Below are 14224 nucleotides of genomic sequence, written 5' to 3'. Positions count from 1 at the left end.
CTGACGGGGTTTAATAGATGCTCCTACAGGCCAAAAGAACAGCAGCCCAAAAATATGCTGGAACACCACAAACTGGGAAGGGGAAAAGGAACCAGTTTTTTCTCAAGTCATGTGAAGTCTCCTTATGCAGAACTCGTTAACTCTGCTTTTGCACACAAGACTAATTTTTAGCTTTCCAAGAGGGATGCAGAGAATCTAGAGAGGGTTCATAGGAGGGCCACTCATATGGTCAGAGGCCTACAGGCAAGGCCCTACAAGGATAGACTGAGGGACCTAGATCTCTTCAGCCTTCGCAAGAGAAGGCTGAGAGGTGATCTTGTGGCTGCCTATAAATTCATCAGGGGAGGGCAGCAGGCAATAAGAGATGCTCTATTTACTAGGGCACCCCCTGTAGTAAGTAGGAGCAATGGCCACAAATTGACAGAGAATAGATTTAGGTTGGACAGTAGGCCTGTGCAAAGAGGCTCCTATTCACTTTAGATTCGGATTCGGCAGATTTGGAGGACAGTGATTCAATTCAGTGATTCAAATCACTGTCCTGAATTGATTTGGCCGAATCTGATTCGGAGAATTGGCTGCTGTTGAATCAGCCGAATCTCCAAATCATGCAGGCCCCATCCCCCGCCCACTCTTTCAGCCCTGTCTGGCCCCAGCTCCCTCCTGTTTGAAAAAAAAAGCCCGCACTCACCGGCTCCTGCCCGGTGGGGGGTGATCTCTGCTGCCTCCCACTGCCCCATGCTGTGTGGTGGGCTCTGCCATGAGCTCCCTGACCTCTGCCTGCTTTCCTAGCCCCGTCCCCCACATGGCTGCCCCACCTGCCCCAGCTGCTGGCTCTTTAAAAAAATAACAACAAAAAAGCCCTGACTCACCAGGTGCTGCTAGGCTGGGGAGGGGCTATCCCCACTGGCCCCCCCCCCCACTGCCCTGTGCTGCATGGGGGGCTCTGCCACGAGTCCCCAGAAGTCCTGAGTCTGCTGCAGCAGCCAGTGAGTGTGGGGGTTTTTTTTTGTTTTTTTTTAAAGGGCTGGGAGCTGGGGTGGGCAGAACAGCCATGGTGGGGGGGGGGCTGGGAGAGTGGAGGGGAGTCAGGGGGCTTGTGAAAGAGCCCCCCATGTAGCATGGGGCGGTGGAGATTGCTCCCCTGCCTGGCAGCATCCAGTGAGTGGGGGCTTTTTTAAAAACAACTGGGAGCTGGGGCAAGTGGGGCAGCCAAGGGGGGGGGCTGGGACAGTGGGTGGGGGCCGAGGGGTGCTGAGGAGGGCTGGGGAGCAGGTAGGGGACGGGGCCTGGCAGGGGTCCCCCCATTGTCTCTCCCTCCCCCCCAGTCTCCCCTCCCCTGCCCCCTACTTACTAACATGGAGACCTGGCCCAGCTCCCTGCTCCAGCCAGCAGGGACTGCTTGAATGGCCAAAGCTTTCTGAATCTTTTCCAAATTGATTTGGAGAGCTTCAAATCAATTCAGACCTTTTAATTGGTCCCCTGATTTGATTTGGATTTGGAGATTCAGCCACCAAATCGGACCAAATCTCCTCTGAATTGAATAAGCACCCAAAGCTTTGCAAAGCCCTATTGGACATTAGAAAGAACTTCTTCACAGTAAGGGTTGCCAGAATCTGATATGGGCTTCCAAGGGAGGTGGTGCTCTCCTCTAACGTGGGGGGTCTTTAAGAGGAGACTGGACAAGCACCTAGCTGGGGTCGTCTGACCCCAGCGCTCTTTCCTGCCCAGGGCAGGGGGTCAGACTCAATGACCTGCTGAGGTCCTTTCTAACCCTAACATCTATGAATCTATGAAGACTCTCTCTTAATAGAGGTGTATATAAAAATGCAAGAAAACACAAAACGGAATTAAAATGGGTACAAGAGAAACAAATGTGATCTGAAATCAGTATCTCACAAAAAACCCCAACCCACAATGCCTTAAATGTTTTTCTCTTTGGTCATATATCTATATTTCAAATTAAAATCTCTTTTGGAAATGCTTGACCATCAAATCCTTCTTGGGACAGAGAGCCCCACCTGTGTAGCTTTGAGTCAGGGACAGCATTTATTTATATGATTTATAAATCCTATACTACTGTAATATCTTGCAATTTTAATGCATTTTTCTACACATTATCCCTATGAGGCAGGGAAAAGACAGACCAGGAGACTTATCCAGAGTCACATAAGACATTGAACCTTGGTTGCCCAAATCTTAGGTCAACTCTATCAGCTCAGGACCATTTTTGACTCTCAATAACTTTTGCTCCCTCTTATAAACTGGCTTCAAGAGAAGCTTTCCACATTACTTTTCCCTCTCCATTTTTAAATGGTAGTTGCCTTTCTGCATATTGCAGAATGTCTCTCTGTTTTCTATAAGGAAACATTTCCAAGTTTGCTAGACACAGGAAGGAAAGCTCAATTCCATTCAGATAAGATCAGCTGTTTGGCAGACATATGGTTTTCAGGCAAGAGACAGGAGAGTGAAAGGAAGAGCCCATTAGGAGTGAGAAGGCGTTAGGCTCTTTCAAGTACAAGAGTTGTTCAAACAGCAGTTTCTTGTTAGAATGTGTAATTTTTGGACAAGTCCCTAGTCCAGGGTATGTGCAATACAGTAGCATTTCCAGCAATGAAGTGAAGGAGGTGTGTTGATCATTACATAGCATAATATAATGCAAAATTTGGTTTTTAAAATGTGAAAATCTTTGAATACATAAAAAGTATAAAGAAGTTTCTTGTTAATTTTTTTTTTTCTTACAAGTCATAAGAAAAGCGTGACATTTTTTTCTTTCAGATTCGGAGAGGAAAATGTTGCTTCCAGGTTGAGATTTGGCATGCCAATCTCCTGGCCAGAGCAAAATTTTAAAGCCGCATCATAAACTCCCATTTTCAGGGGTTTATAATGGAAATGCAGACATACAGCTAATTATATCGTCATGAATGGCGCCACTATAATTAGCTAACTAGTATATGATGCCAAGTTTTAAAGTATTTTACTTTTATGGCCCTGGATGTCAAATACTATTTATGTTCATTTCTTCTATTTTTTTCTTTATTGTCTCATTGACCTGGCTTACCAGGTTAGGAAAATGGCTTGCAGATTTTTCTTCAGATCTTAAGAACTCAATGTGGCCTCACTGATTAGCAGACTTCCATATCCTAGAGTGTCAAATGATAGAGGTTCTCTTCTGTAGGTCTGACATGAGGCTAAGAACTGAAGGGGACCAGCTGAATTCCCTTGGACTCCTGCTTCCTCGGGAGGGCTTGTTTTTACATCAGCTGCAGTCTCTGGACAGAAATCTGTAAATATTTTAATATCATAAATACTTCTGGAGTGAAGGTTTTCAAGAAAAGCAAATAAAATACGGATGGACAAAGAAACACAATGTAGTTTATAACCATTATTTTTCTTACCAGTCTAAAAACATAAAGAGGAGCTAATGGTAGAATCAAAAAGTTAGGGGAAAAGAAGAGTTCTTTCCTTAGGTTTCTATATCCAAATATGCATGTGCTGATTTATATAACCTCTTTCACATGCCTAGGATGCTTTATGAAACTACAGAATACGCACATGGGCATCTCTGTTTCACCCATCACTGAAGTTCACCTGCCTTTAGAGTGGAATATAGTAAATATAACAAGAGGGTGAACAACAATAAAGTTTGGGACCCAAAGTAAAGATCAATAGCTTATCCACTTAAAGAAGCAGGAGGATAATGTCCATAGTTAGAAAATACATACTTGCAGGTCATGGTAAGTTGGTTGTTCAGGAGTGATCTGGGCCTGTGTTTTAAGTAACGCTTAAATAATTTGCCAAAAATCATTTGTTTTCAATAAGCTTAGCCTTTGTACCTGTTCAGAGAATATCCAGCTATCTATCTGTAGACGGTGCTGAAGCAAAACAATACAATTTTTTGCCATATCTGTTCTTTTTTTTTCCATTTTTAACTGTATCTACTGACTAAACATTTCTTTAGAAGCACTTAGTGTTTGACATTCAAGCTCTTCCTGAGTTGTGGCTTTTGGGGCATGAGGTTTTCTGGCTATACTACTGACATACCCTCAAGGCTGGAGGTCCAGCAGAAGATACAGTGAACACAGCTATGCCAGACATTTATTTTCCTCCATAGAAGAAATCCCAGATGATCTGTTCGGGCAGCTTATTTCTCCTTTGCGCCCTAGAGCTGGTCAAACTGGACCTTTTCATAAGAATCTAGCTCATATTTCTAAGTTGGGTGCCAACCTTACATAACCTTACATAGAGAGCAGATTACTCTCTATACCTGGAAAACCAGCCTTGATCAGCTATCATGTAACCCCCTCTCCTCTTTCAACTCCCAACTCAGAGTCCATCTCTTTCTTACATTCCCTCAAACAATAATCTTTTTTCATTTAATTAATTTTTAAAATAACCGAATAAATAACAGAATAGGAATTAACCTGGTATGTGCTGTCCTCTCCAAACAAACACACTTTTTTACATCTTCCTCTGTCTCTTATGCTATTATCTTCTCTGATATCCTAACTTGCAGTGCTTAGTTCAGACTAGACACTTTTTAGGATATTGGCTGTATGTATTTTCTGTGTGAAGTTCCAGCGATACCACTAGAACTGATACTTCACTCATTCTTATTACTGAATAGTCCTTCTGATTCCAGTGTACCTGTTCCCATGAGTAAATGCTGCAGGATTGGGCACTCAGTGGAAAATAGTTTCTATCCCTCTCAGACACACACTTGTCAGATCAGTAGTCATGAGCCATCTTGATTGAATTAATGAAGGGAAACAGTGGCCAACAGTAAAAAGTTAGGAGAAACCTACTGAATTTCAATGCCACATTCAATTAGGCAATTCCATTGTTGTTTCCTTGAGATGAAGACCATCTGAAAGCCTCCATAGAATCTGGGAATAAAATCCCACTTGTCAAGACAAAGAGTGTGGGAGAGTCTTGTGCTGAGTTCTTAAAACAAATAAATAAATAAATGAATGTGTATATATATATAATATTATCTATTATATATTTTATGATATATATATAATTATTATTTATTATATATTTTATATATATATATATATATATATATATATATATATATAACACAAAAAACTTGCTTCCCTCCCATCCCAGATGTTGCCATAGAACAAAACTTGCTGTCCAACCTGGCAAGAAGTTTGAAATAAATTGCTTTCAAATGAAAATGGAAATAAAAGCTAAGAAAACATTTTTGATCATGCTTCGCTATGTTTTTTCTATTGGATGTGAAACTTTTACGTTTTGATCATAAAACACATTTTGAGCTCAGCTGCTTTTGTAAACCAAATTGGACTATCAAGATTCCTGAGACTGCTTTTAAAAAATCAATTCTAAGGCATCTTTTTCCATTCCAAATAAGGGCATTTACTTGTGAAGGAACGATAGAATTAGTCTGAAGAGTGCAAAAACATTTTGATGCCAACAATATTTTACTCCATAGAGTACTTCACTTAACCATAGATTCCAGCACATGCAAGCAAAATAACAGCCTGGAGGAATGCTTCATGTGGAATTATTTAATTCTACTCAGCAGAGTGCTACTTTTAGCTGGGAAAAATGTTCTCATAGACTGGTAGACAACAGAATAGCCAGTACAAAGCCAAATGACATCATCAGTTTTGCTATGTAACAAAAGACCAATGGTATCCCCCCTAGCTGAGTGAAAATTAGCAACAGTTCTTTGTACAGTGAAAATACTTTGATAGGGGAGAATTGTCATTGTTGTTTGCTACTTCCGCAAGTTGACACTTATCTTGTAAGCATATCAACTGTTTGCTTTAGCTCCAGAAGTCATTTCCTATGCATTATATCAGCTAGTCATGCTGTTCTTGTTCTGCACTGGGGAGACAAATCAAAGAAGAACCAGAGCTATCAAAATTGTTGCTTCAGTATAGGAACTGCTATCCATCTTTCAAAAAATCACATTTTAGTAAAACAATCTCAAACTTTTGCTTCCACTAACTTTGAAGTATGGCGATAATACTCTTGCAAAGATTAGGTAAATTCTGCTGTGGCCAGATCAAATTCATGCCTCTTTCTCCTTTCCAAATCTAAGAAAGCACACTGAACTGCCAATGGAAGAAATCCAGACTCAAGTATAGCTATGAATAGTACAAAGCTTTCAGCTTGCTTTCAAAATATTCCCATGTGAAAAGGGACTCATTTATGAACATTGGATCTTTGCAGAAATTCCACATTGTTATCAGTTTATGTTCATCGGATGAATTATTTCCTGGGAACACTGTTGTACACTTAGCAGATTGTGCGCTAGTGTTTTCCACCTCTGTCTCATCACTTGAATTTCACACACACACACACACACATGCGTGTGTGTATATGTATATGTATGTATGTATGTATATCCTTTTCTACATACCATGCATTATCTTTAAGTATTTCATCCAAATAGGGTTGATACTGTTAGCATTGTTTGACCTGTTTCCAATGCCTTGAATAAAAGCTGTCTTTAAATCTCATTCTGTCCTGTTCCTATGAAAATATTCTGTAGAATTAATTCATAGAATCATAGAATCACAGAAGTAGGGTCAGAAGGGACTTTGTAGATCTTCAAGTCCGACCCCCTGCCTGGGCAGGAGGAAAACTGGGCTCAAATGACCCCAGCCAGGTAGCATCGAGTCACTTCTTAAAGACCCCCAGGGTAGGAGCCAGCTCCACTTCCCTTGGAAGTTGGTTCCAGATCCTAGCCGCCCTAACTGTGAAGTAGTTCTTACGGATGTCTAATCTAAACCTACTCTCCAACAACTTGTGACCATTATTCCTTGTTATCCCAGGGGGCGCTAGGGGAAACATGGTCTCCCCCAAACCCTTCTGGTCCCCCCTAGTGAGTTTATAGATGGTCACAAGGTCCCCCCTCAGCCTTCTCTTGTGAAGGCTGAACAGGTTCAGGTCCCGTAGCCTCTCAATTCACTTAATCCATGATTGAATGAAACTCATTGCTTGAGTTTTTTGCAGGCTATAGATTTTTGACATGAATGAGTCCAAAGTAAATGTTCCAGTGACACAGAATTCTCACTCTTCCTTCCCTGCTATCCCAGTTCCACTTCTGTATGAAAATTAGCATAATTTCTCTTTAATTTCCTATTATTGTTACTGTAATGTAATATCACTGTAAAAGTACCTCAAGGCAGGGACATCTGATTTATAGCCCTAATCCAGCAGAGCACTTAAGCAAGTGCTTAATTTAAAGCATGTGAGTAGTCCATATTATGCCAATTGTTGCTTTCTGGAGTGGAGCTAATATATACGGAATGCATCCTCCAAGTTTTATGGTCTTATATAAATGATGGCATTTCTATTGCATGTGCATTCCATTGTTTGCTATTTTACTTTTCAATTGCAGAAATGTATTGAAACTCAGTCTGAGAGTAGTCTGCAATGGCATGATCTAGTAAGGTGAGCCACTTTAAAGGTACAAAGTATTTCAGTTTTTCATTTTTTTTTAAAGAAAGGCATATGAGGGAAGAATAAGGGTCTTTTCCCATTTGCAAAATAAAAATTGGTTTTCTTTTCCTTTTCTTCCTTTTTTATTTAGTTTTAACAGACCTATTGAAAAAGTCATTCAGCACTACAGAAACTCCCATTCTGCTGAGCATTGTGTAGTAGACAGATCCTCTTCTGCACTCAGCTTGCCACCAACATTTCCAAAATGCTGTCCAGGCAGAGCTCCATGGACAACAGCTAATGATCTTTCATTTGAGACATTCATCTGGTGTCAAAATCTTTTTTTTCTGGAGTTCCTATATTGATTTCTTCCAGTCTGAAGAGTAAGTGGTAGGAATAGGTAGTCTGAAGTTCCTACCTCTGCATATATTTTTCTGAAACAATGAGAGGGATGACCTTAGACTGAATGACTTCAGAGCAATTCAGAGATACAGTAATGTTTAAACGACTCAGGCCACTGAAGGTGCTGACAGAAGTGACATTTTGTTATGTGATTGGTCCCTTGAAAGTGCTCTACAGCCATCCCTTGACAGAAGTGCAGGGCTGCAGATCGCTTTTAAGGTGCCTGATCATGCAACAAATGAACCCTCATTACATGAGGGTTCAGATGAAGGTGCTCCAAAATGGAACACCCTCATTAATTTCTTTCACTGCCTGCCTGGGAGCAGGCCTGGGCTTATGCAACCCAGCTCCATCCCCAGTGCTCTTTTCCAGATCTAAGGTGGGAGGGGGAGAAGGGAGGGGAGTGAGCTTGGTCTGGGGTTTGTCTAGCCTGTGCTGGGGGGGGTCAGGCATCAGTGGATCCAATCCACTCACTCTCACGCTTGGCACAGACTGAGCTCACTCCTCTCCCTTCCCCCGCTCCTATCTGAGCACCAAAGCTGGGAAGTTCAGAGCTGAAAACATGTAGCCAGTTCCAAAGTGGAGCTCAAACCCCTATGGTCCTGGACCCAACAGAGAATGTTCATGGGTCGGGGAGGTCATTGTAACTCATGGCACTTCCTTTGAAGTGCCATGAGTTACAGTAGTGCCATGAGTTACAGTGGGGAGCTGCATGTCTGTCAGAGCCCTGAGGGCCCTTCTGCACATGCAGGTAAAGGCACAGTGGGATCTAAGGTACGATTGTGGGATCACATATTACATCCTGGGAAGATACAGAAGACCGAAAGGGACGTGGGGGTCATGACTGACCACAAGTTAAACATGAGCCACCAATGCGATACTGCAGCTGGTGAAGTGAACAAAACTCTGGCTTGCATCTCACGATGCATCTTGAGCAAGACCCAGGATGTCATCCTCCTGCTGTACTCAGCCTTGGTGAGACCACAGCTGGAGTACTGCATCCAATTCTGGGCTCCACAATTTAAAAAGTATGTGGAAAACCTTGAGGGAGTCCAGAGGAGAGCCATACACATGATCAGAGGGCAAGAGAGCAGGCCTTATGATGAGAGGCTGAGAGCCTTGGGACTCTTCAGCCTGGAAAAGTGCAGGCTCAGGGGTGACTTAGTGGCTGCCTGTAAGTATATAAGGGGTGTACATCAGGATCTGGGGGAACACCTGTTCACCAAAGCGCCCTAAGGGATGACAAGGTCAAATGGTCACAAACTCCTCCAAGACCATTTTAGGCTGGACATAAGGAAAAACTTCTTTACTGTCTGAGCCCTCAAGGCCTGTAATAGACTTCCTTCAGAGGTGGTACAAGCACCTACTCTGGACTCTTTTAAGAAACATTTGGATGCCTATCTTGCTGGGATCCTTTGACCTTAGCTGGGGCAGGGGGCTGGACTCGATTTTCTGAGGTCCCTTCCAGCCGTAATGTCTATGAATCCATGAATCCCATCATACTTTATCACTGGTGAAGTTGGAGCCTGGGATGTGCCCTTGTTGCAAAGAAGGCTAACAGCATACTGGGCTGCATTAATAGGAGTGTTGGCAGCAGATCAAAAAAAGTGATTATTCCCCTGTATTCTGCATTGGTGAGGCTTCATCTGGAGTACTGTGTTCAGTTTTGAGACCCCCACTACAGAAAGGATGTAGACAAATTAGAGAGAGTCCAGTGGAGGGCAACAAAAATTATTAGGGGGCTAGGGCACATGACTTCTGAGGAGACGCTGGAAGAGCTGAGCTTATTTAGTCTGGAGAAAAGAAAACTGGCAGGATTTAATAACAGCCTTCAACTACCTAAAGGATGGTTTCAAAAGAGGATGGAGCTAGACTGTTCTCAGTGGTGGCAGATGACAGAACAAGGAGCAATGGTCTCAAGTTGTAGCAAGGGAAATTTAGGTTGGATATTAGGCAACCTTTCTCACTAGCGGGGCAGTGAAGCACTGGAACAGGTTACCCAGAGAGGTTGTGGAATCTCAGTCCTTGGAGGCTTTTAAGACCTGCCTATATAAAGCCTTGGCTAGGATGATATAGTTGGGGCTGGTCCTGCTTTGAGAAGGGGGTTGGATTAGATGACCTCCTGAGGTCCCTTCCAACTCTAATTTTCTATGATTCTATGATTAAAATCCTGGTCTTCCCCTGCACTGGTTTCTGTGGTTGCAAGCCCCACAGCTGACATGGCTCGGCGGGGCTTGCAGTGGGCAACATTCCCTACATTGCCCCTTCTGTACGCCCCGCAGCCAATGCTGGTTACAGAATTCTCTGTGGGGACAGCATGAGGAATGCTGCCCAGACTGCAAGCATCCTCAGCTGTGGGGCTCACAGCGGGGACAGTGGAAAGGATGCTACCACTGGGCAGGCAGCGTTCTCCCTGCCACAAGCTGCAAGTGCTGCTGCTGACAGCTCCAGTTGTGGGGCTGGCAGTGGGTCGTGCACCCCTGTGGCTGGCAGCCCCTCAGCTGATGGGGCTTCCAGCCACAGGGGAGCACCTGGCCATTCATTCAATTAATGGTGAGATTAGAACAAGCTACAACATTATTACACTATTTTGTTGAATAACTTTGTGGCTTATTGCTTGTTTTATCATGCCATTAATTGGTTGAATGTGTAGCTGGGTCACAACTTTTAAGGCTTGATTATCTCATTAATCACTCCTTAAGTGTAACATGTAATAGAGATAGGTGGTGTACAGCTAATACAATACCTACCCTATCCAGAGAGAAAAGGTTACTCTTTTAAATGGTTATGCTATCCTCTTCAAAGGAGGCACAATCATTGTCAAAGCACCTTATTGAGATATCGTTGTCTATTTTGCTGTGCCATGACTCTTCAGAGTACTTGCTGATAAAATCCATTCTTTCCCACCAACAGGAAGGAACAATGTTCTTTTATTATTTTTATTCACATCTGTGTGAGTCTTTCAAAAACATTGTTGAAGTCGAAGGGATTTGTACATAGCCAGGGAGATCCTGTGAAATGTTTGATGTGCTGCTGTAGGAAACAGAAATTTCCTTCAGTTTCCTTGGATGGAAACTTTAGGCCCTTTGTTCCTTGGTACCCTGATTCATGGGCTACTCTCTTCAAAAGAAATTTGCACTTTGTGTTATTTTTAAATCAGGAAGAAGTAGCTTTGCTTTGTTCTTAACTTTAATTCACTGTAGCTACTGAGAGAAAAACTTTGAAGAACCTTTGTTGTATAATATATGTAAAAACATCCAGTGTCTGTCTTCCTATCACTGGTAGAGGGTTGCTCAAACACTGAAACACTGCAAAGGAAGTGGGGTCCACTGGGTAGAACAAACAACTGGATAGCAGCATGACTTGACTGCACTCACACCTCTGTCACAAACAGTGACTGTCCTATCCTTACACCCATCCAGTATTCCTGAGAACACACAGTATCTTCCTAGGCTGAGTTCAAGTGACAAAGAAGCCTGGTAATTTCTAGTAATTACAGGAGGCTGGCTATATGTATATGGAGGCTTTGAAAAGGACAAAGAACAGTATTAGAAGACACACTGTATCTGTATTATTTTCGTTTTCAGAACTAGTTGTACTTCATAGTAATATTAGCAAGTCGTCATTTTCCTATTTCTTCATGTATCTGATTTGATGAACGTGGTGGAAAATGTCCCCTTCAATGCTGTTTCTTCCACTTTCATGTAAGGGTTACTGATCACCATATGCTGGTGTTCTGGATAGGATCATCAGAAGTTTTAAGCTGCATTTTTATCACTCACTTTCTACCTTGAGTTACCTCTTCAGGTCCACTTAGAGCACCCCTGGAATGGTTGCAAGTTGACAGGCCCTCATATGGTTTTATGGCAGTGCAGAATAGCTGAAACAAATTGTGCTTTGTCTCTGTCTTCAACCATCTCTTGGGTCTTGAAGATAATTGACGTATTACTACTTCTTCTCTGTGCCAGATCTGTGCTCATACAGTAGGGCATTTCTAGGAAGAAGGGTATTTTTATATTCCTCTCTACATCTCCGTATTGTAACATAGCCATACTATACCACAATAAGTTGTAGAATCTGGTCCACGGTGAAAACCTCTTAATTTCTTCCTTTTTTATTTACAGAGCCTGGCACAATGATCCCTTGTTGGGTCTCCAGTAATAATTTCTGAAAGGTATAGAACACTGTGCAGGGAAGTCTGAATTGTATATCTGAAGAGCAATATCACTCACTTTATAAGAAGACTGGGTCCACACAGTATTGGTGCAATTACTTCAGTTGTCAGTGTAAATTTTACTGCTATAGTGATACTGATACAATTACTAGCATAGGTGCAGTTATGCTAGTTATAGCATATATTAATATAGCTTATTTCCCTATCTGTACAGGAGTATTCTAGTTTAGTTACCTTTTTACTATATAGTCACATCCATGCTAACAAGAAGTGTGTACCATTTTAACCATATTATATGGTTAAAATGATACCATTTGTTGTGGGTAGATAGAATATAAGAGGGATGGAAAATTGGTACGTGTCACTTTTTGTAGATTTGCAAGAAAAGGAGAATGTCTTGAACTTTTAGGAAATTCTGGAAAATCAAAAAGTTTTTCCAGAGAGAAAAAAAATATTATTTTTAGGATCTGAAAACCAAGAATGTTTTCAGCTTCAAGGCATTACACTTTGTAGAGCTGGTCAGTTTAAGATTAAAAAAAGAGAAACCTGGAGGTAGCAAGTCAGGCCTTTCATGTTCCACCCAGCCACTAACTTTGTTATCCTGCAGCTGTGGTAGCTTTTCACTAAAGGTTTAAATGAAAAATTAATAGGTTGAAGACACATCTGCCTTTTTCCCCCCTCTAACCTTAGCTTCTCTTCCAGCCTTTAAAATAACATTTTTGATAAACTCCAAAGTATGTTGTGTATAAATGTATATTTTAATGTAAAGTTTCATATTTAAATATCTGCTTCCTTTAAAGGGCCATGTCTCTTATTTTATGTGTATGTGTGAATTTAATGTGGGTGAAAGATGTTGAAATACCAGCCTGGAGCATGAATTTCTGGGTTTACTTTAAGAAGAGGTGAAGTACATCCTGGGAGCAGATTAACTTATTTTAAGTTAACAAGGTTCTTTGGGTAAATCTGATATCTTTTATTAGACCAACTCAAGTAGTTGGAAAAAAATCTTCTTTGCAAGCTATTAGGTATAAATACCCTTCATCAGACTGAGGAAGCATCTGCAGTTGGTCTGTACTCTTCCTGGATGGAATGAATAGTAAAGAAGCCAGAGATTGGTATGCATGCAAGAAAGCCAGTCAGTGACAATGTAAATTAAGGAGTCAATGGGTGAGAGACAGGTTGGGGTGGTGGGGGAGGGGAATGAATATAGCTGATAAATAGTGGAGAGGTACCTGGGGAATCAGATGTTAGGCAGGTTATAATGCATCATAAATCCAATATCCATATTTATATCTAGTCCATGATTTTTTGTATCCAGTAAATTGATGAAGTGAAGTTTGTAGGCTTGTCTGTGAAAGGTGTTCTGTAAATTCCCTTTGAGGATTAGAACTGAGAAATTGGAGAGAGAGTGGTTTTCTTGTGAGAAACATGCTCGCACAGGTAACTGGGTATTCTTGTCTTTGATAGATTTCAGGTGTGCATTCATTCTGGTATGTAGTTGTTGTTTGGTGTCTCCTACATATTTTCCATCAGAGCATTTGGTGCACTGGATGACATATTTTACATTTCTGGAGGTGCAGGTGTAAGATCCAGGTATGCTGATGGCTCTGTTGTGGGGTGTAGTTATTGTGGGGGTGGTGTAGATTTGTTTGCAAGTTTTACATTTCTTGTCCTGGCATGGTCTGGATCCATTCGGTGTGTTTTGGGCCATAGGAAGTTTGCTTCTGGTGATGAAGTTAGCGAGGTTTGGTGCTTAATTAAAGGCTAGGATAGGTGGATCTGGGAAGATGTTGTTAAGAATTGGGTCTTCTTCAGTATGGATTATAGTTGTTTGAGGATTTTCCATATAGGTTCCAGTAAGGAAAATCCTCAAACAATTGCAACCCATACTAGAAGAAGACCCGATTCTTAAAGAAGAGTAGCAACCCCCAAAAATGCAAAGCTGGATTGAAACCACCTACTTGATTTACATATACTACTACATGCTCATCAGGGAGTGAATACTTTTATTCACTCTGGACATCTTAGCAGTGAACAATTCTAGTCCAGTGTTTATCAGGTTTTCTGCATTGTATGATCTACTTTTGAAGACAGGGACCTCCTCCCCTCCCAGTCTTGGTCCCATGTATTGTTTGTGATAACCAGAGTTTCCTAACGTAAATTTGTATTAACACAATATAAGGGGTTAAGATAGAAAAATAATTCACTTTATGAATGTGATTTGCTAGCCAC

Source organism: Alligator mississippiensis, chromosome 10 (genome assembly GCF_030867095.1).
Source record: "Alligator mississippiensis isolate rAllMis1 chromosome 10, rAllMis1, whole genome shotgun sequence".
Lineage (NCBI taxonomy): Eukaryota > Metazoa > Chordata > Crocodylia > Alligatoridae > Alligator > Alligator mississippiensis.
Note: the sequence above shows the minus strand (reverse complement) of the source record.